The 21,392-nt window shown below is 34.8% G+C and overlaps 2 long non-coding RNA genes across 2 annotated transcripts; both read right to left on the bottom strand.

Annotated features, from left to right (window-relative positions):
* Positions 1 to 577: 577 nt before the first annotated feature.
* On the bottom strand, positions 578 to 3,241 carry LOC113715105 (uncharacterized). The gene is made up of 4 exons (XR_003453840.2): positions 2,767 to 3,241; positions 2,580 to 2,675; positions 2,387 to 2,438; positions 578 to 976 (listed from the first exon to the last, which is right to left on the bottom strand). It is a non-coding gene; the product is annotated as an uncharacterized lncRNA (long non-coding RNA).
* A 9,039-nt stretch (positions 3,242 to 12,280) lies between these two features.
* Positions 12,281 to 17,561, bottom strand: LOC140016216 (uncharacterized). The gene is made up of 2 exons (XR_011822559.1): positions 14,411 to 17,561; positions 12,281 to 12,875 (listed from the first exon to the last, which is right to left on the bottom strand). It is a non-coding gene; the product is annotated as an uncharacterized lncRNA (long non-coding RNA).
* Between the last annotated feature and the right edge of the window lie 3,831 nt (positions 17,562 to 21,392).

Raw genomic sequence — 21,392 nt, 5'->3', positions numbered from 1 at the left:
AACCAACAGGACAAAGTTCTCCACGCATTCTTGCTTTGTGTTGCCGAGTCATTTAAGGACAACTCTGTCATCTGAAATCCCAAACACAAATTGCGGTAGCAGCCAATAGCAAGGTCGAATCCACTTTCATATCCTCCAATTGTTGTTGTTTTCCCAGAATATGCTTTTTGTAGTAATAGTACTGGAGCCCTAAACATATGCTGCGCTAACACTCAAATACGTGATCCACAATTCCTAGATGCCCTTGCTGACTAAATGCTTTATTAGCAGACAAATGCCAAAATGTACTAACACTGGGTTGCTTACTTGTTTCTTCACATTATTGTCAATTGTTCGACTTAAGTCGCAAGATCATACTACAAGAAGCATAAGCATCTAATCACAACAGATTATACTAGTGGATATCACCAGAGAAATCGAGTTAGTAATCCTAAATTGCATCAAACATAAAGTTTGTACAAACAGGCAAAACCAAAATTCTCCCAACATCAAATGAGTAAATCACAGTTTCAAACTAAAAATGCCACTTGATTACTTAGAAATGCACACCACATAAGATGTATCGTGGAATCTATAATGAGATAAAAAAAGATGTATATTTCCAAATCAACCAGCTAAACGAAGCTAACATACTCGTTTAATGAATCATAAAGCAAACGTGTAACAGCCATTATATTTACAAATATTTCAGCACACAATTCCAAATGTAGTTCGTATACAAGAAGATCAACAAACAGCATAAGCTGATACAGAACCAAACAAGACTACAGCCTGAATTTAGCATCAAACCAAGTTCAACAACCTAGAACTAGACTAAACTTCAACAACAGAAACGATATGGGGAACCTTCTGGCAATCAAAGGGCAAGCTAACATACTGGCAGGCGAACTCCTCAGCAATCTGAAATGCCAATTCGCCATGTTTCCATCGTTTCCTCTGTTTCAGAAGGAAGACTGACACTTCTCCATCGTTTCCTCTGTTTCATATTACTTTGAGGCAGCTTTGCTATCTAGATTTGGGAACTGATCTTTTGTGCTTGGATTGCTTTGTGTTGCCGAGTCATGGTGCTTTAGATCTTTCCTCGTGGAAAAGTAGTCATCTATTATTCACATATCATGTTCCTGCTTCATAGATCTTGAAAGCTGTCCAAAATAAAAATCGACGGGGCCTAAAATGATTTAAAGAACAAAAGATAACACAAACACAACCAAATACTATATTGAAGAGTCATATTCTTCAAAAGAGAATGATCTCTTGGAACAAGGCTACGCCACTCTTCTTTGTCAATCTTTCCATCATGCTTGGTATCAGCTTCCTCAAAGGTCTGAAATCAGAAAATGGATTAATATATTAGCTTCTTGCTCCAAGAAAGTGTTCCAAATAACTTCTAAGAATTTCCTGCAAGCGGATGCATAAAAGGTAAATGCTTGTCTTATCAAGAACAAAAGGCATGAGTTACTGCAATCGTTAACAGAGCATCATGAACCAATTCCCTATAGAAACAACTATAGATAATAACAAATTTTCTGCATTGCAAAATATCAAAACTTTGCTGTTATATTTTCTAAACCATTCCAGCAAGTGTTGCGACTACCATTTGTTTTACCTACAGTGAGATCACCAAAAGTCAAGTTCCTTCCAGCAAGGCAAAGACCACAGAAGAAAAATGAAAGGGTGAAAAACAAAGGGTGTTACAATGTTTAGAATACGTCAAGGAAAACTTTGAAATTCATGCAACAACCACCTCTGAATTATGAAAAGTAAACCAAAGACATTAAGGTTAATTACAAATAGATTAAACAAAGACATCACAAACTTAACATCACTATTCAACTAATTCTAGTCATGGATTTAACTAGGATCATTCTATAGGTTGCAACAGAAAGGGTGTTACAATTGATAAAAAAAGAATAGGTTCCCTATATTTCTCCTTTGCATTTGTTCTCCCTATACAACTGATACTAGACTGCATTACAAAACCAAGTACCTACTTAACATCTCCCTAGCGTGTTACAATTTCAAAACCAAGTACACTTCTATTTCTTTCGTTCTTTCTACAAGCAACAAACTGTGAGCAAAAAGATTTGCTGCATGACAAAGCTATAATAATGGAGCATTTCATCTTACTTTCTTCCAAGCAACTGAAGAAAAGAAAGACAAAATTCCAGGCCGAGAAAAACCATATATCATCATAAATACTTGTAACGATTGATAGTTGATAGGGTGCTTCACATTTAATTGTAGAAAAACTATAACTTCCTTTACAAATCATAAACAGACAAGTAAAATATAACACACTAATACTCAAAACCGAAAATACAATTGAAATTAAAGCTGATTAAAAAAAACTGAACAGCATAAATAAGTGGATAAATTAGTAACTAACCAATGTGTCTGACTAATCTCAAGTTCTTTACTCTTCCATATATGCTCATAGCCTGAAGAAATAGACAAGACCCATATCCCCAATTCAACAGATAAGCTCAAAAAAGTAATCTTTTGAAATAAAACGCCATAACCAAAAAACAACAAAACAGAGTGAAAATCAAGAAAATGAAACTTAAATAAAAAAAAAGGACCTGGCGAAGAGTTTCTTCAGTGGTGGAGTGGGAAAGACGGCCCACAAAAATCGTGCAGTAGGTCACCAATCACCTTTGGATCGCCGAAAGGGTCATCTGCAAGAAAATGAGCACATAAAAAAGTGGGGAAAATGGCAAAACAGAAATTACAAGAACCTGGGAAGGAAATCAGCAATAGGAAAAGAACCTGGAACGCTGCACAATTGAGCGTCCGATGGAGTTGATCCAATCTTCTTCCTCCTTCTACAACTCAGCCATGAAGTACATGAAATTGCCTCTCGCCGGAGCTCGGAAGAGGAGGGCTTTGACGGTGAGGCAATCGGCAGTGAAGATGCCTTTGACGGTGAGCCAATCGGCAGTGAAGATGAGCCAATCAATTTCAATTTTCATCGGAGGAAGAAGGATTCGGCAGTGAAGTGTGGACCTCATCGGAGTGGATTGGAGAGTTTGAAGGGTTTGAAGGCAATCAATGACGAAAGTATTGGTAATGGGTCTAGACCGGTTGGTTAATTTGGTTCAAAGTCTTAGAGAACCGAGGAAATTTGTGATAAATGAAACTAATTTGAATTATTAAAAAATTAAAATGCAAATAATAGCAGGACACTTGGCGTAATATTAGAGATGGCACTGGTTTGGCACTCAAAATATGTCACCGAGGATCCCAAGTGCTGGTTTGGTGGCGGGAGTAGAATTGTCATAACAGCAAGAGATGAAGACTTGGTGTCTAAATATGGAGCTGATGGTACGTATAAGGTGTACGGATTGTCCTACAACCAAGCTAAACAGCTCTTCAGTCTGTACGCATTTGGGAGCAGAACTCCTGGAGCTTTCAGAAAGCACTGGGGTGGTCCAATTTGTAGTATTTGCAGACTTCCCTCGTCTATTAAGGCCTGGGCTTCTTTGGTCCGCGGTCGAGATATAGGTTTTTGCAACGTTCAAACCAATTGGTTTCATTTTGTACGGTTGTTTCGTCGCTGCCCTACTGATAGGGTTCATTACTGTTGCCACAATAGTCGCCAAGGGGTTCGCTAGCGGACCTGATTTTCGCGACTTTCCTGGATTTCCACCATTTCCTAAGAATCCCTAAGGCGATTGCAGGAGCTCCCTAGTTTCCACCATTACTTTTCAAACTGAACTGCGCAACTCTTATGTAACATATTTGTTGATTGATTGCTTTGCATCGCAGAGTTTGGCCGTCTTTTTGGTGTTTGTTTATTTGGATTTTGGTGCAACAGTCATTGGTACTAAGTGGTACTACCAACTAAATTGCTTCTGGGATTCAACAACTTAAGTTTCAAGTTCAGCAGTAGCAAGAATGTCCATTTTCTGAAACTCATTGTTTTGTCGCTCTCTATCTGAATGACTACCCCCCGGGGGCCGCGGGGGAGGAGAAGAAAAGAAAGAGAAACAAGAGTTTGGAATAGGTAATTCTGCAGAGAACTGTTTATAAACTATCCACTGAACTCCAACACCATTTTCTGCACATTATCCACTAAATACCAAGACGATCATCTGTCCATAGACATGCGTCAAGAATTCATGATATGCGGTTCAAGAAAAGGCAGGCAATTCAATCAAGTTAAATAACTTATCCACAATGCTATTATATAATATTTTCCATAAAAAAAATTGAATTGATTCCGTCATTTACCCATTACCCATTGTATGTAGACTAGATGTGTCAAAATGGATGATTTGGATAGATGGGACGAGTCATAAATTGGGTAATGAGTATAATTAGATCAACTCATTTATATTCATTTAAATAAATGGGTATAATTGGGTGTAGCCATAGATACCCATTTAATAAATATGCATGGGTATACCTAATTACTCATTTATGAGTCACTTAAAATTTTCCTTTTTTTTGCATGTTGTTTGACAAGAAATAACAGTATTTTATTTGGTATTAACCTGATAAGAAATTCAAATTTATTTATTTAACACTCATTAAAAGTTAAGTTTAAATGTATGCTTATTTTTAAATAGGTATAAATAAGTGAATCGAGTCAACTCACTACTCACCAATTAAATGGATTTAATTGGATACCCATTTAGACAGACTCAAAATTAATGGGTGGATTTGAGTAAATCAATATAATTGGATTCTGATTGACGCATCTAATGTGGACGGTGCCCAATATCATCTGTACTTATTTTTCTCAAGACAAGTGTGAGAAGATTACTGTTGTATCCCAATCAAACAGAGATATATCCTCAGAACGGACCATATGACATTTCCACTTAAAAGAGAAAATTGGACATGAGATTTTGACGTGGTTTGAGCACATGAGAATCCAAATAAACCCCGACTTGCCAATTTTGAGTGAAAGTAGGCTATGCCATTATATTTACTAAGAGTTATTGCAACTCTTGCCCACTTCATGATGTTTTAATAATCCTTTTTAACATCTTCTAAGTTGGGGAGGAAGAATTTGCATTTCAACATAACTCGAAGAACCCTTGCCTCAGATGGACAATTTGGTGCTTCTCCTACTCAACTAGTGATATTATCCAAAATTTAGGTGATCAACATCCAATCCAACATCATAATTAAGAAATCATGTTTGGATTGCAAATTTTCGCAAAAAAATTCTCTTGACGCACTTTCTAATCACTTTTTCATCTTATATAAATCATGTCGTTATAGTATATTTAAAAAAAAAAAAAACTTACCATTCAAATGAAACCAAGTGCTCCATACCAATGCATCTACCGATCCAAACGCCTTGAGAATGGATTTTACTATTAACAAATACTAAACCTAGATCTTTCATTTCTTTACCAAGGTAGGGCGATGTACTCTCTCCCCTGAACCACCCAATCCTTTTCCCTCCCGGGTGATATGGTCCTTGAATTCTCATATGGTACAAACAGCCCAAAACATCCAGTAGGAGATGGCCCAATGGGTTCGCATTAAATTGCGGTGGCGAAGAAAGTCAACCGGGCTCCAACACCTCCTTACTTCATGGGCTTGAGTTTTTTTTTTTGAAAGTAATCTTGCTTTAAACCAGTTGAACATTGATCCGACCACTTTACTGGTTCAATCATCGGTTCGAGTTTCAAATCATTGATTTGAGAGGTGCACTTTGTATTAGGTCAAGGTGAATATGGCACTACAAAATGGGCAGACAAATATACTGCATTGTATGTAGTAAGAATAAATAATGCTATTACACATAAAATTTGTTATTGATGCTCAAAAAAGTTGGCTGTGTTAATGTTCATAGTTCATACTGTTCGAATTCATCGTATTTGTTATATCTTGTATTAGATTTACAACTTTGAATGGAGATTGTTTTCCCTAAATTGTATAATTTATTTAAATATATTAGGTTTTCTATCTTTACGGCTATTATGTGCTCATAAATATAGGCTCTTTGCACTTGTATATTCGGACGCCATTTTATATATTCGGACGCCATTTTATCATACAGAGTCTCTTCCCGATTTCTGATTATAACATGATTACTAAACAATCTACTTGACTTGAACATTTAACCGTCGAGACAACTAGCTAGCTACATATCAGCTTCTTACCGATGACGAAGGTGAATACAACCGCTAGGATAATGAATTTTGTTGAATTACTCTTTACCATTTTTTCTTTTTTTTTTATTTCGGATTGGATAAACTTCTCTAGAGCGTCTTGCAATTCTATATTGGATTTAACTTGATTTATATAGGCAAAAGAGTTGGGTCTGTAAGTGACATATGGTCTAGAGGCATGTTCTCACCCGTGATAGTTATCGAAATCGAATCCATTCAAACTTTTTTTATCAAAAAAAAATCTCAAGAATTATGTCAACATGCTTTTATCTCATCTTTCAATTTCATAGAATTGTTTAAAAGGACATTGGACAAGGTGACAATATTTCTTTGTTTTGAAACAGAAAATGTGACAAATGGATAACGTGACGTTTGCTGCTGAAGTCATTTCGCAGGAGCTGCTGAAGTCATTCCCCAAGTTCTGTCTCTACCATAATTTCCTAAAAGAAAATAGATGTACAGAAGCATTGGCCAAATGGGGAGGAAACTGCAACAACCATTTCCAGTCTTTTGATTTATGACCTGATTTTGTTTTCCCCTCTCTTTTGGATGATTTAAGGGGAATTGCACTCCCTAGGATGACAAGGGCAAAGCTTCATGCAAATAAACACAATTTGTTAATACTAAAAGATTGAGGGAAGTGGTTACTATGGTTCACCTTATCTGTGCATTCTAATCAGGGTGAGAGCTAGCTAGCTAGAGGTTTCCTGCCTATGGCCAAGGCGAATACGAACACTAAGAGAATGGATTTTGCTGAAGTCCTCTTCTCCTGTTTTCTTCTTGCTATTTGATTAGATAAACTTTGAATTCTTTGTGGTTTGATTGGATGTAGGCAGACAAATGTGTGGCTACTGCATCTCCACACATATGGACTTTATCTAGTCGGAATCCTAATGTGCAAACTTTCTTTCTTTCTTTCGACTGCCACCATCATCTCCAAGAATCCAAATGGGTCTGGAAAGGCCACCTGACTGTTGGCTCCTCGATCATTTAATTGCACTGGAAAATACAACTGGGTAATACAATTACGAGTAATTTTTCTATGGCCCAGTAAGATTTTTTAACTAGATCATATCATGTTTACAAATGTCTAATTTTTTGGATAAATTAACTTTAATCCCCCCGTAGTTTGGCTATTTACCACAAAACCCTATTATGGTTTAAAAAATAGACAAATAAGAACTAGAAAATGCTATTAAAGATTTGGTTTAGACACCTAAAATGATATTTGTAATCAAAAAAGATTTTCTATTTTTTGTTTCTTATTTATTTGTTTTACATTTCCCTTCCATCTTTTTTTTTATTTGCCTTCTATCTCTTTTGTATTTGAAAAAAATTAAAATTTTGTATGCCAAAATATAAGTTTTTAAAATCATCTCTTCTCTTCCGAAAAGAGAGATAGAGAGAGAGAAAGAAAAAAGAAAAAAAGAAAATAGTGAAATGAAAATTTTGTTGATTTATTAATTTGATTTTGACTTTTTACTACTGACCATTAGTTTTAATGGAAAAGCTAACGATGAAATTTTAACCTAAACCACGAGGAAGTTATATTTAAGATGTTAAACCGTATGGGAGGGGGGTAAACAGTAATATACACTTTTATTGTATTCTGACCTCATCGGATAACTTCTGTGTAATTTATATTAGGACTTCATAGAGGTAATCGTGAAACATTTTGTTAAACCAAATACAATCTCTTACATTTGACTTAATCACATGTTGTCTCTCTATAATTCGGGTCAAGCAATACAGTATCCCTGTACGTCTCTTGTTGACTCGAATGCATGTCGCTATGTACTATAATGAAAGAAACGACTACTTACTCTATATGCTTGAATGTTGGGCGAAATTGCCCTGTGCTCCTATGAAAGGCACTTTCTCCCTTGGATCAAAAAATTGTAACCAGTAATTGCAAGAAAACATTGGTCTTCTTCAGAATCTTTAAACAAGAAAGAAATAAAGCACTACCATACAGACTACAATCCAGATCTCAAATTGAATTTGAAATGTATGAAAATTAAAGAAATTTGTCAGTTCATAATGAATCGACCAGTAAATCATGTCTCAAATCGTCAACTCCTTCTCGCATCTACCTGATCTTTTGCAAGAAAGATCAGATTTTCCCTTGATTTAAGAATTTATGAAGAAAAATAAAAGTAAATAAGCAAGAAACCCCTGCCAAAAATATTTTTGTTACTTCTTCTCTAGCATGAGTACTGAAGATCTCCGGAGCTTTTGCCTGAAATGAAACCTATATAGTCATTACTATATTTGCATTAAAATAGGCAACAATTCGGATGACATATATTCTTGTTTACATAAGACAGAATGCATGCAAAGTTTACTGACCCTCGACTGATTTAATTCAACTTCAGCGAGAGCCCTTGGCTCTTCCATGGGTGGCTCCCTATCAAGCGATCCAACTGGGGCGGAGGATTCTACATTCTCAAGAATACAAAGTTGGAAGCTAGAAATGTATGGTGTGGTGTGATAGATCTAGGAGTTTGGCCATGGGCTGTATTTATGCTAAGAGGTTAGCTTAATCCCCACAAAAGAAAAGCAAATTGGACGTAGCAAATGAACGCTTACTTGCCACTCTACATGCTCTACACATTTAGAGGAGTTTGGAACTATTCATCTTGGAGGTGTTAAAGACCATTGTCCTTTTATCATGATAACCCTAAAGCAACCTCTCTCTCTTTCCCCCTCTCTCCCCTTGCTTGCAAGCCCTTTACTTTATGGTGGATAAGGGATTAGCTGTCCTTAGAAGTGTTCAAATTGTTCAAGGAACAGGAGGAATGCCAGTCCCGTGGGAGAACAGATCCTCTGTCCAATATTTTGTGTCCAATTTCTTGTCCAATGTGAAACTACGTAGTTTCACTTATTATATCTGCTGATGTGGCAACTAAAAATAAGTGGCTGTTTGCCTGCCTTATACTTCTTTTTATTTTTTCTTGTTTGAATTTCCTTTGTTTACACAACTTTGTTACAATTCCCATCTTTTTTAAATATTCTTTTGTATTTGAAATCCTTGATACATTTATAACTTGTTATATAATTATCTTCAGAACTTTGATCTTTATCATTTATTAATAAATTTATTAGTTTATTTTTAATTTCTTCTTCATCTGCACGGATTTCAGTAATTTTTTCTTTTAATCTACATTTGTTTGCTTTATGGCCTATTTTTCCACATTTGTAACAAACAATTTTCTTTTTAATAAATCTTTTCTTTTTAGTTGATTTAGTTGGTTCATTTTCCTTGTAATTTTTATATCTTATTTTCTTGGAATATTTCTTAACTTTCTTTTTGTATGCTGAGGGTGATTTTATTCTTTTTATTCCAAATGCATCACAAAATGATCCTACTTCTTTTCTTTTTGATCCATACTTTATTTGTAATCTTAATTCTGAACATAATATTAATCCTTCTTTTTTCACAAAAGCAAATAATTGTCCAAAAGTAATATTTTCGAATGATATTACATCTGTTCCCATTTCTTTTTGTAAATTATCCATTATTCTTTGTGAAAATAAACTTGGTAATCCAGTTATGAATCTTTCTTTCCAGAATGAAGCATTACAATCTGGTCTTCTTAATACATTTGTTAAAAACATATCTTTATACCATCTAAAATCTGATAAGGTTGGGCATCTTAAATTTGTTAAGAATGTTTTATTAGAATTTAATTATTCTTTAGGATTTCCTATGAAATACATAACTATTGTTACTATTAAAAATTCTGCAGCATCTGACTGTATTTGAATATTTCCTTGTTCATCTTCAATTTCTTGTGTATGTTCTAATATTGATAATTTATCTTGTAATGTTAAAGCATTATCCCACCAATTCTTTAATTGTCCAGTAAATCCTGAAACTAATAAGGTTGCAATATTTCTTTCTTGAATATTTTTAATTTTGTAAGCCAGTCTAGCCATTCCCATTTCTTGTAAATTATTTAATACTTCATATTCAGCTTTTCCATCTATGTTCCATTCATATATTGAATCTCCATCATATTTAGTAGTTCTAAATTTTGATCTTTCTTCATATTGAATGTCCGGAGGACTTGGTCTAGGATAATAGTTTTTTGAACTTATTATTTGTTTATTGAAATTTCTTCTTCTTATTCTATTAATTTGATTATTATTTATTTCTTCAAATTGATTTTCTATTGGTAAAATTATATCTTCTTCACTATCTGATTTTATTGATTCTTCAGATGTATTTTCTAATTCTTCAGTTGAGTCTTCTTCTTTTATTATTTCTTCTAATGTGTTTATTTTAGGAGTGGAAGGTTTTATTGTTATATTTTGTAATGATTGTGATATTTTATTTAATATGTTATCTGTACTGTTTATTTTTTGATTATTTATACTTTGAACTAAATCTTGTTCTTTTTCTCTTGTCAGACTTCTAGGCTGAAAATGAGGTGCTGAAATATCATTGGGGAATTTTAACTCTGGTTTCTTTAATGTATCTATTTTAGTATTTAAAACTTCCATATGTTGAGAAATTGTATGTAAAATTTGATTTGTATAATTATTTTGTTGATAGACTTTTTTAAGATCTTCTAGATTTATTGAATTATTTGTACTTGATTCGACTTCTCTTCCTTTTTTAAAAGGTGAGGCTATTACTTCTCCTTGTCCTACATTAATTTTTACTTCTTGTAATGGAGGATGTATTGAAGTTATTATTTGATCATCTTTTAATTTCCATTTTTTATATAAATTAGTTTGTACATTTATTTGAGGTGTATTATATATATCATTTATTCCTAATTTTGAGGTATAAAATGTTAACCAAGTGAAAAAAGGAAAATCAAATTTTTGCTTATCCAATTCATTTTTCCATTCTATTATTAATTTTTCTTTATATGTAGGTTCTAATTGAAAAAATCAATTTCTTTTTTCAGTATTTTCTTCATCTTCAAAATCTTCTTGTAAATATTGGTGATTTATTTTATATGGTTTACTTATAACATTTATTTCTCCTTTCATTTGTGAATGTGTGGGAGAATATTCTGATTGATTTTGATTTATAACTTCTGGTATTGGAGTTTTATATTTAAAATTTGAAGTACCTTCCATGGGAAAATTAATTTCAGTGGATTTATAATTTGAATGTCTAGCTGGTATCCACGAATATGAAGATTCGAGTCTTTCTCTTAATGATGAAAATCTTATTAAAGTACTTCCATCTGATTTTTCTATAATATCTTCAGTAGTTTGTTCTATATTTCTTGCTATTTGTGGATTTCTAATTTCAAATTCCTTAGGTATTGTTATTTCATTCCATTTTAATCTTTTTGGTGTGTATGTTGTAGGTTTATCTGCATCAACTTGTAATAAAGTTGTTTCTTCTTTTAGAGTTGGAGTCATTATAAACTTAGGATTTAAATGAGATGATAAAGGTCTATAATATATTCTATATATTATTGCAAAATTCTGACAGGTGCCGAACCTGTGCAATAATAAATACCTGCTCAAATAAAATACAAATTCTGTATATAGCGGTAAGCAGGGTCGAATCCACAGGGACTGGGGATAATTTAATTTCTTCTCAAGTTCCAGATATGGGGGGTTTTTGAAAATGAGAGTAACTAAATTGCTTGGAATAAATAAAATAAAATAAAACAACTACAACTCAAATAACTAATTATCACAATAAAAATAATAATGGACGAACTCTAGCCAAGGGACAATTTCGGAGATGGTTCACTTAATTCGATCACAGATGCAAGGATTATTCCAGTTACTATCTGATAAATTAGTTATAGTTGTCATACACGCGATAAACAACCAACTCTTCCTCAACTTGTCGATAGCCAAGGTACGACCGTTGACTATTTCTCTAATCAGGAAATAACCCTAGGTACGACCATAGAAGTTCAATTCCCTAATTGCATGAATAATTAGAAGAGCCTAATTCTAACCAATCAACACGCTACGAGGGTCTCTTTAAGTTAGCCTGTCTATCCCCCTGACACAAATCCAATCATGCCAGTTGCCACCAGTTCAGAATAATTAAACAATTACGGATTTAACTATCCTAATTGGCTTCAGGTTATTGAATTAATCTAGAATCCGGGCCCTGGATAATCGAATAATAAAACAACCATATGAACATAAAGCAGAAGATAGACAAATACCAGTGAATAATGGAAATAAATAAAAACTAATACGATCTCACAAATTTAGTAAAACCAAATCCTCCGTTGTTCTTGACTAGAGCGAGGGAATTAGTTCATATTTGGTGAACTAAACCCATACAAAGGGGAAACGGCAACTGCGGCCTTTGTCCTTGCTTGTGCGAATTCAATTTGGCCGAATGAATGAAAGAAAAACGAGAAACTACAGTGTATGATTCAATTCTTCAAAAGGCTCTGACATGTGAGGGAGCGAACTACCAAGAGCCCCACTAATATATGAAGAAGAAAAGTCAAAGGAACTAAGCTAAGTAGTCCTACGTACCAAGAAGATACAATCTATTACTCAGGACTAAAAGAATGAAGAAAAGTCTAAAGCTCTCTCTGTGTTGTGCGGCGGCTCCCCCTCCGGAGAGGAAGAAGATTCGGCCCGAAAAAGAAGACTTCGGCCTCCTCTTTTTAATGCTGTCTTCGGGCTAATTACCAAGAAGGGTTGTGGTTTGATATTCCAAAAATGTCCCTAGATGCCTGCTATTTGAACTCTTTTTTGATAATTGTCAAATTGGCCCTGATTGTGATATTTTTGTTCTACTCCCTGAAATAAATATAAATTACGAAAAGTGAGTAGAATCTAATAATTAATTCACATCAGGTCAGGTAATAGGGAAAATTAATAATAAAATAAATGATAAAATTGCAACCTATCAAATTCTTTGTATGTTTTTCAAATTCATTTCCTTGTAAATAAATATCTAATATGACTGATTTTAAAATATGAGGATCTGTTAAATCTATTGAAAAATTTGGAGCACAATTAAAATATATTGGTCCAAATCAGATGGAATTACCAAATCTAGTCAAAATACCCCAACCAGTACCATTGGTGCACCCCACAGATAATGAAGCAATTTAAATGGCAAACCCAATCAACAAAATGTACATGTGAGGCACCCACGGTCTATACAAATGTCCCAACAAAGCAGCGATTGCAATCAATAATCAGTAGTGGTCCTAATTTACTCAAATGCAGAATTAATGCAGCCCAACAATTCAACTGGATGTACCCACCTTGACAAGCAAAGCAAGTGGCACGGGTTTCCCAAGTCAACAGGCAATTCAGTGATAACTCAACCGAAATAACAGTAGAAACTTCAATTAAATACACTCAACATGAATAAGCCAAGCAAGTGTCATAGAAACTCCCCAATTCAACAAGCAATCACAGTATTTCAACTCACCCAAAAACTCAACAAATGGCTCCAGTTGGCCAGTAGAAGTCGCAACCCAAAATCAGCAATTTCAAGGATAACAGCTCAGGGCTTGGACAATAATCACTTAGCCAACCAAATAGAAGTACCCAATTGAGGTCCAATCACCCCACCAGTACCACTGGTGTAATAAACTATGGAAGAGAAATCACACACCACCAATATCAGGCCACCGACAAACCAAAATAACAATTAACACTGCTCACAATTGAGAATCGCAACAATCAAAAACACAAGCAAAGCTGCCTCCCAATTAGCAAAAGACAATTTCACAAATCCAGCCCACCCAAAAATTAGCAATTTCAATGATAACAGCCCCGAAAGTTGTCAATAAGAACTCTGCCAAACAACTAGGGTAAACAAATTCAATTGAAAATATTCCCTCCAGTACCACTGGGGGTAAAAACGTAGGCCAAAATCAATGAAACCTCAATCTCAACAAATAGCTCCAGGTGGCCAGTTTATGCACAATTGCACCCAACCCAAAAGAAGTAATAAATTCAAGTGAAAATACCCCAACCAGTGCCTTCCCCCACACCTTTTTTTTTTTTTTGGAATGAAAGAGTAAATGTACAACTCAATCAACCGAATTCGCAGTGATAGTTCCAAAAGTCAGCAATTCAAGCCTAAGCTTTCAGTGAAGAAAGGACGAATTAATTAGTGAAGAAAGGAACCCCAAGCTTCCAGCTCCCAATTAAGCAGCAAATAAGAGAGGACGAATCTATAGTAGCTACAAGAAATGACGCCCAATAGGTATACCACACAAGTGAAGAAATAAACTCCAATAGCCACAAATACCAATTGTGGAAAATCCTTAACAGCACCAATCAATGTTAGAAATTGGGGAATAAAGTCCAAATACCTCTGCTAGGACCTCGGCAGTAGGCGGACAGAGGAGCTGTAGTGGTGGCGGGCAAGCTGGAGTGGGGGCAGCGGCTGCGGGTGGTTGGTATGCGCGGAAGAGTAGAGCGCGCGGGACGGCGGCGTGCGGTCCGGAGACGAGCGAGGCCGCGGCGTCTGCGAGCTAATGGCAGAGCTGCTGGCATGCGACGGTGGACAGAGGAGCTGTTGCGCGATGGGTGAGGCGCGCGGCCGTGGAGCAGATCCGACGGCGGAGAGAGCTGGTGGCGGTTGCGGGTGAGATGGGTGGCAGGCAAAAGGGATTTCGGACAACAGAGAGGGAGCAGGGGAGAAGGAAGAAAGAAAAAAGAAGAAAGAAGGAGAAGAAAGAAAGAAAAAAAGAAAGAAAGAAAAGAAGGAAAAGAAAATTTTTTTTTTCTACGGAAATCAATTTTTTTAAAATTTTTTTTTTGAATTTTGGAAACTAAAGCTACGTTGATAAGAAAAATTTTCTTTGTTCTTTTTTTTTTTTTTTGAATCCTTACCTTTCCCGCGAACGTGACGCGGGCACGTCATGAGGGCAAGAGAGCTCTCAGAAGTTTCAGAATTTCTGATCGTGAGCTTCCTGCACGTCCCCACGCGGGCACGTCAAGAGGGCAGGAGAGCTCCCAGAAGTTTCAGAAATTTCTGATCGTGAGCTCCCTGCACATCACCACGCGGGCGCGTCATGACTGAAGGGCACCTATAAATCAGCAAAAACGAAAATTAACACCCAAAATCAGTCAAATTCAAGGAAAGCAGATTTAAACTATGACACGAAACCAATCAATCAATTAAAAGAAACAATTGGGTTGCCTCCCAATGAGCGCATTTCTTTAATGTCTTTGGCTAGACATGCTATGCTTGTTCACGGGGGATAAAATCTTGTGGCTCGTTTCAATGCTTCATCTTCAATATGATCCTGGTAACCCTCATAGATGGAGTAATCTTTGAGCACACGAGTTTCGGGCTTCCATGGACTAGTAAATGGCGCTAAACAAGTCAACAATGATCTGCATTCTCCACTCACTCCTCCACCACACGCATTCATCGGTTCAAGATATTTTTCCATTGCCACTCTTAACTTATTCCTGTCATGAAATTTCAAATTTTCTGGTATAATAAAATCAATTTCAGTAACAGGAATTGAAGAAGATGAATTAGGAAAATATTGATTAAGGAGTGGAGAAGATGTCACCGCATTTGAAAATTATTCACTGGATTCATTCATTTGAATAATTTGATGTTGGAGTCTCATGTCTTCCGCTTCAACTTTCTTTTCAACTGTATCTTTGGATCCTCCTTCTTGAGACTCTTGCAGTTCCATATCACTTGTCAGGATAATTGCACTCTCACCTTTCTTAGAGTCATTGATGGTCTGTGAGGGCAAGTCTGACATGAATGACGATTGTTGAGACTCTTGCAGCTGAAAACTCATTGGCCCCTCTTCATAATTAACGTTAGAGTTATCCCACCATCCTTGATCATACCGGTTTGAATAAGGGTCATACCACGTTTGAGATCGAGGTGAAGAATCTCCAAATTTTTTTTTGAGATAGTCACTCAGGTAGTCTTGATATTCGGGGCACATACCGGTTGAATGATCCCTGGCATAACAAATTTCACAGGTTGCATCAGCCATTCTTTCTCTAACAGAGTTTAGTGCCTCTGCATATGCAGACCTCACAAAAAAACTAGCCTCATTGCCTTCCCCGGAAATAAAATCCAGTATATCACCAAAATACGGAGTGTAAGAAGCCATAAACTAAATAAAAAAATGTAAACAAGATGAATTGAAAAAGAAACAAATAACTAGCGCCAGTCCCCGGCAACGGCGCCAAAAATTGACAGGTGCCGAACCTGTGCAATAATAAATATCTGCTCAAATAAAATACAAATTCTGTATATAGCGGTAAGCAGGGTCGAATCCACAGGGACTGGGGATAATTTAATTTCTTCTCAAGTTCCAGATATGGGGGGTTTTTGAAAATGAGAGTAACTAAATTGCTTGGAATAAATAAAATAAAATAAAACAACTACAACTCAAATAACTAATTATCACAATAAAAATAATAATGGACGAACTCTAGCCAAGGGACAATTTCGGAGATGGTTCACTTAATTCGATCACAGATGCAAGGATTATTCCAGTTACTATCTGATAAATTAGTTATAGTTGTCATACACGCGATAAACAACCAACTCTTCCTCAACTTGTCGATAGCCAAGGTACGACCGTTGACTATTTCTCTAATCAGGAAATAACCCTAGGTACGACCATAGAAGTTCAATTCCCTAATTGCATGAATAATTAGAAGAGCCTAATTCTAACCAATCAACACGCTACGAGGGTCTCTTTAAGTTAGCCTGTCTATCCCCCTGACACAAACCCAATCATGCCAGTTGCCACCAGTTCAGAATAATTAAACAATTACGGATTTAACTATCCTAATTGGCTTCAGGTTATTGAATTAATCTAGAATCCGGGCCCTGGATAATCGAATAATAAAACAACCATATGAACATAAAGCAGAAGATAGACAAATACCAGTGAATAATGGAAATAAATAAAAACTAATACGATCTCACAAATTTAGTAAAACCAAATCCTCCGTTGTTCTTGACTAGAGCGAGGGAATTAGTTCATATTTGGTGAACTAAACCCATACAAAAGGGAAACGGCAACTGCGGCCTTTGTCCTTGCTTGTGCGAATTCAATTTGGCCGAATGAATGAAAGAAAAACGAGAAACTACAGTGTATGATTCAATTCTTCAAAAGGCTCTGACATGTGAGGGAGCGAACTACCAAGAGCCCCACTAATATATGAAGAAGAAAAGTCAAAGGAACTAAGCTAAGTAGTCCTACGTACCAAGAAGATACAATCTATTACTCAGGACTAAAAGAATGAAGAAAAGTCTAAAGCTCTCTCTGTGTTATGCGGCGGCTCCCCCTCCGGAGAGGAAGAAGATTCGGCCCGAAAAAGAAGACTTCGGCCTCCTCTTTTTAATGCTGTCTTCGGGCTAATTACCAAGAAGGGTTGTGGTTTGATATTCCAAAAATGTCCCTAGATGCCTGCTATTTGAACTCTTTTTTGATAATTGTCAAATTGGCCCTGATTGTGATACTTTTGTTCTACTCCCTGAAATAAATATAAATTACGAAAAGTGAGTAGAATCTAATAATTAATTCACATCAGGTCAGGTAATAGGGAAAATTAATAATAAAATAAATGATAAAATTGCAACCTATCAAATTCTTTGTATGTTTTTCAAATTCATTTCCTTGTAAATAAATATCTAATATGACTGATTTTAAAATATGAGGATCTGTTAAATCTATTGAAAAATTTGGAGCACAATTAAAATATATTGGTCCATTACAAACATTTGTTTGAATCATAGATAATAACGAAGTTTTATATCTTTTTAATCTAGTATCTCTTAATGCTAAATATATTGGAGCATCTACTCCTAAATGGAATAAAGGTTTTACAGCAATTTGTATTAATCCTATATGGATGTATCTATATCCTTTACTTAAATATTTTTGAATTGTATTATGATTTAATAGTTGAATAGATTGATATTCTTCTTCAATAGAAACTGTTTCTTCATGAGTTTTTACTGATAAAGCAGTTTTGAAATCTAAAGGGCCTATTCTATAAATATGTTCTATTTTTTCTTCTGGAATAGTCCAATCCGAATTATTTATAGGCATATGATATTCATGAGTTTGAACTACATTATCTTGTTTTGAATTAGATCCTATTTTCAATTGTCTAAGAAATGCAGCCATGTTTAATATTTAATTAAAGTTTTACCTAGACGGGAACAACCGAGCGCTATGCCTGGAACATCCTTCTCCGGACTTACCAACGGACTGACAAGGCATCAAGTCTTACCAACGTTTTCAGTAAAATTTTAATAAAATACTTGAACATAAAAGCATGAACTAGATAATTTAAATAGAAACTAAATTCAAATTAGAAAATGTAAATCAAAGTTTAAATATGCGTATGCATATAAACAGGGGTGTATGTGGCTCTGATACCACTTCTAACCCAGGTTTAATAATGAGAGCATCTAATTGGAAATAATTGCAATAAACATAAAGTATAAGGACTTACACTGAAAGATTTTGAATTGAGTAGCACACGGAAGTCTTGATCTTTGAATTTCTCTTATTCAAACTTTGACAATAATGTACAAGGACTTTTACAAACTATGGAGTAGTTGGGAGTAGGTAGGAAAGATTGAGAATGTTACAAAGGATTTTTCTATATACTCTGATGGTTTTCGCCGATGCCTTTCCTCTGAATGTTGATTCTATTTATAGAGGCTCGGTTCTTCATCTTTCATTTGAGTTTGAATTTCATTTGTCTTTCGTTTGCTTTTCATTTGCCTTTCTTGAAGATGTGACCTTTACTTTATTTGTGGCCGACATCTTTTTCAAAAGTCATTTGGATCTTGTCCGCATGGTCCTCCAAAAGGATCGAAAGTAGATTCGGATGACTCTGCTGACTCATCAATTTTGGTGGTTTTTTCTTTCTTTTCCTGCTTTTGTAGATAGTCCAAATATTCTTTGAGTAGTTTTGGGTCTTGGAGCATCTTTTTCATTAAAAAGTCATTTGAATTGGCCTCGGATACCATCTCGGTGTCCTTTTCTTTTTCTTTCTTTATTGGAGTAGTGGTTGGAGTTGGTGTAGTAATAATTGGAGTTGTTGGAGAAGTGGTTGTAGTGGAAACACCTGTTTGTTGAATGGGTGGTGATTTTGTCCATTTGAGTTTGTCCCCAGTAGTCAGGAATCTTATGACATTTACTTGATCTCCAAATTCCTGATTGAACCCTGTCCACCATTTTACTTTGAATTCTCGTACCAAAGACATTGGAAGTGGCTTTTCTAACTCTTGATGAATTTTGAAACTCCAGCAAAATATCCAGGGAATTTTGAATTCTGTATGATATAAAATTGGTCTTGAATATTCTTCCCCCTTTGCTCTTTTTAGATACGTTTGAAATCCCATAAGTATTTTTGGAGGTAGTATTTCTGGTTGTGGTCCAAACCATTTCCACCAGTGATTGAACCATATTGAAAATTCTCTGCTGCAACTTTCTTTGAATGTAAAGAACCAGGAATGATTGAATGGTCTAAAAAGGAAAGCACGATACCATGCCATTTTGTAATCTTGATATGTGTATCCATCTGGAATGAATCTTACTGAAAAGGATTTTTTGGAATAAAGAGAAATCCATTCATTTGGAGAACAAACTTTCTTTATTATACATTTAGAATGACTGATTATATTTGGATTTTTTCTATCTAGAATAGGAAATATTTCTACAGATTGAGTATCTGTAAGAATCAATTCATAATAATCCAGATTTTTTGAAGGGTCATCAGGTTGCCAAAAATATTTTTGAGGAAAGATTCTTTGAGTAATCTGATTGAGTGTGGAATATAAAGGTGTTTCTTGAAACTTAGTCAAAGTAATATGTTGAGTGAATGGCTTGGTAAAATATGTATTTTCAGTGGGTTTTTTTGGAGATTTTGGAATCTGTTGAAGAGGTTGATATTGAGAGGAAATTGGAGTAGCAGCTTGACTATAAGTCAAAGCTGGAAAATCTGATAAGAGTTGAAATCGATTTTGAGTAACAGGGGTAAGACTCATCTCATAATCTTGAGAAGTCTTGGGCCTGGAAGTCCCTGCTTTTGAATCCATAATCCTGCAAAATTTAACAAATAATTCTGTTAAGTTTTTCTTTTAACTGTTGGATTTGGTTTTGGTAGAATTGAATAACTGATTGTGGGTGGCCAGCTTTTCTTAAGACATGTATGAAGATAATATTGGAATGAATTTGTCTTTGCAAAAGAAAGGCTTGCTCTTTTGGAGTAGTAGCAGACCAAGGACTATGTCTGATATGTACTACTTCATGGTTTCGAATTTGATGATAAGGAATAGGTTGAGATTCATTGTCAGAATTTTTGATATAGTAGGTAAAGTGTCTATGAGAAATATTTGAATCTCTTCTTCGAAGAATTGGATTATCTCTTTCTTCTCGAAGTCTTCGAATATACTCTTTATGAGTTTCACGTTCGATTTCCCTGTAAAAATTCTCTTGTCAAGAAGTCAGGGAGAGAATTATTTTCTCCTTTGATGAATTCTATATCAAAATCGAAAACAGATAGAATAGCTTGCCATCTAGCAAATATTTGTTTTGAAACTATATTTTGAACATCTTTTTGTAAAATCTCTTTTGCAGATTTACAATCTATTCTTATTAAAAATTTCTTATTATATAAATCATCTTGAAATTTTGATATACATAAAACTATAGATAAAATTTCTTTTTTAATAGTTGAATAATTCTTTTGAGGGTCAGACCATGTTCCTGAATGAAATCTTACTAATTCTTCTTTCGATTTTTCTAGTCTTTGTTTTAATATTCCTCCATATCCTAATTCTGATGCATCTGTTTCTACTATCATGAATGCTCTAGGATGTGGTAAACATAGACATGGTAAAGATTCAATTTTTTCTTTTAAGTATTTTATTTTTTGAGTATGTTCTTCTATCCAAGGTTTTGGATTTTTCTTTAATCTATTAAATAGGATAGAACATTCTTGTCTTAATTTAGGGAAGAAATCTGCTATATAATTTAAACATCCTAAAAATATTTGTAATTGAGTTTTATCTTTTATTTCATCTGGAAATTTTGTAGCAAATTCTAAAGCTCTATTTATAGGTTTTATTGTTCCTTGGTAAATATCATGTCCTAAAAATCTTATTTTTGTTTGAAATAATTTCATTTTTGGAGCAGAAATTACTAATCCATTTCTTTTAGCTACCTTTAAAAATATATTTAAATGTTTGAAATGTTGTTCTATTGATTCTGAAAATATTAATACATCATCAATATAAACTATGCTGAATGAACTATAAGGATTAAAAATATCATTCATTAT

This window comes from Coffea arabica, chromosome 10c (assembly GCF_036785885.1).
Source record: "Coffea arabica cultivar ET-39 chromosome 10c, Coffea Arabica ET-39 HiFi, whole genome shotgun sequence".
NCBI classification, from domain to species: Eukaryota; Viridiplantae; Streptophyta; class Magnoliopsida; order Gentianales; family Rubiaceae; genus Coffea; species Coffea arabica.
This window is presented reverse-complemented; position numbering and strand designations above follow the sequence as displayed.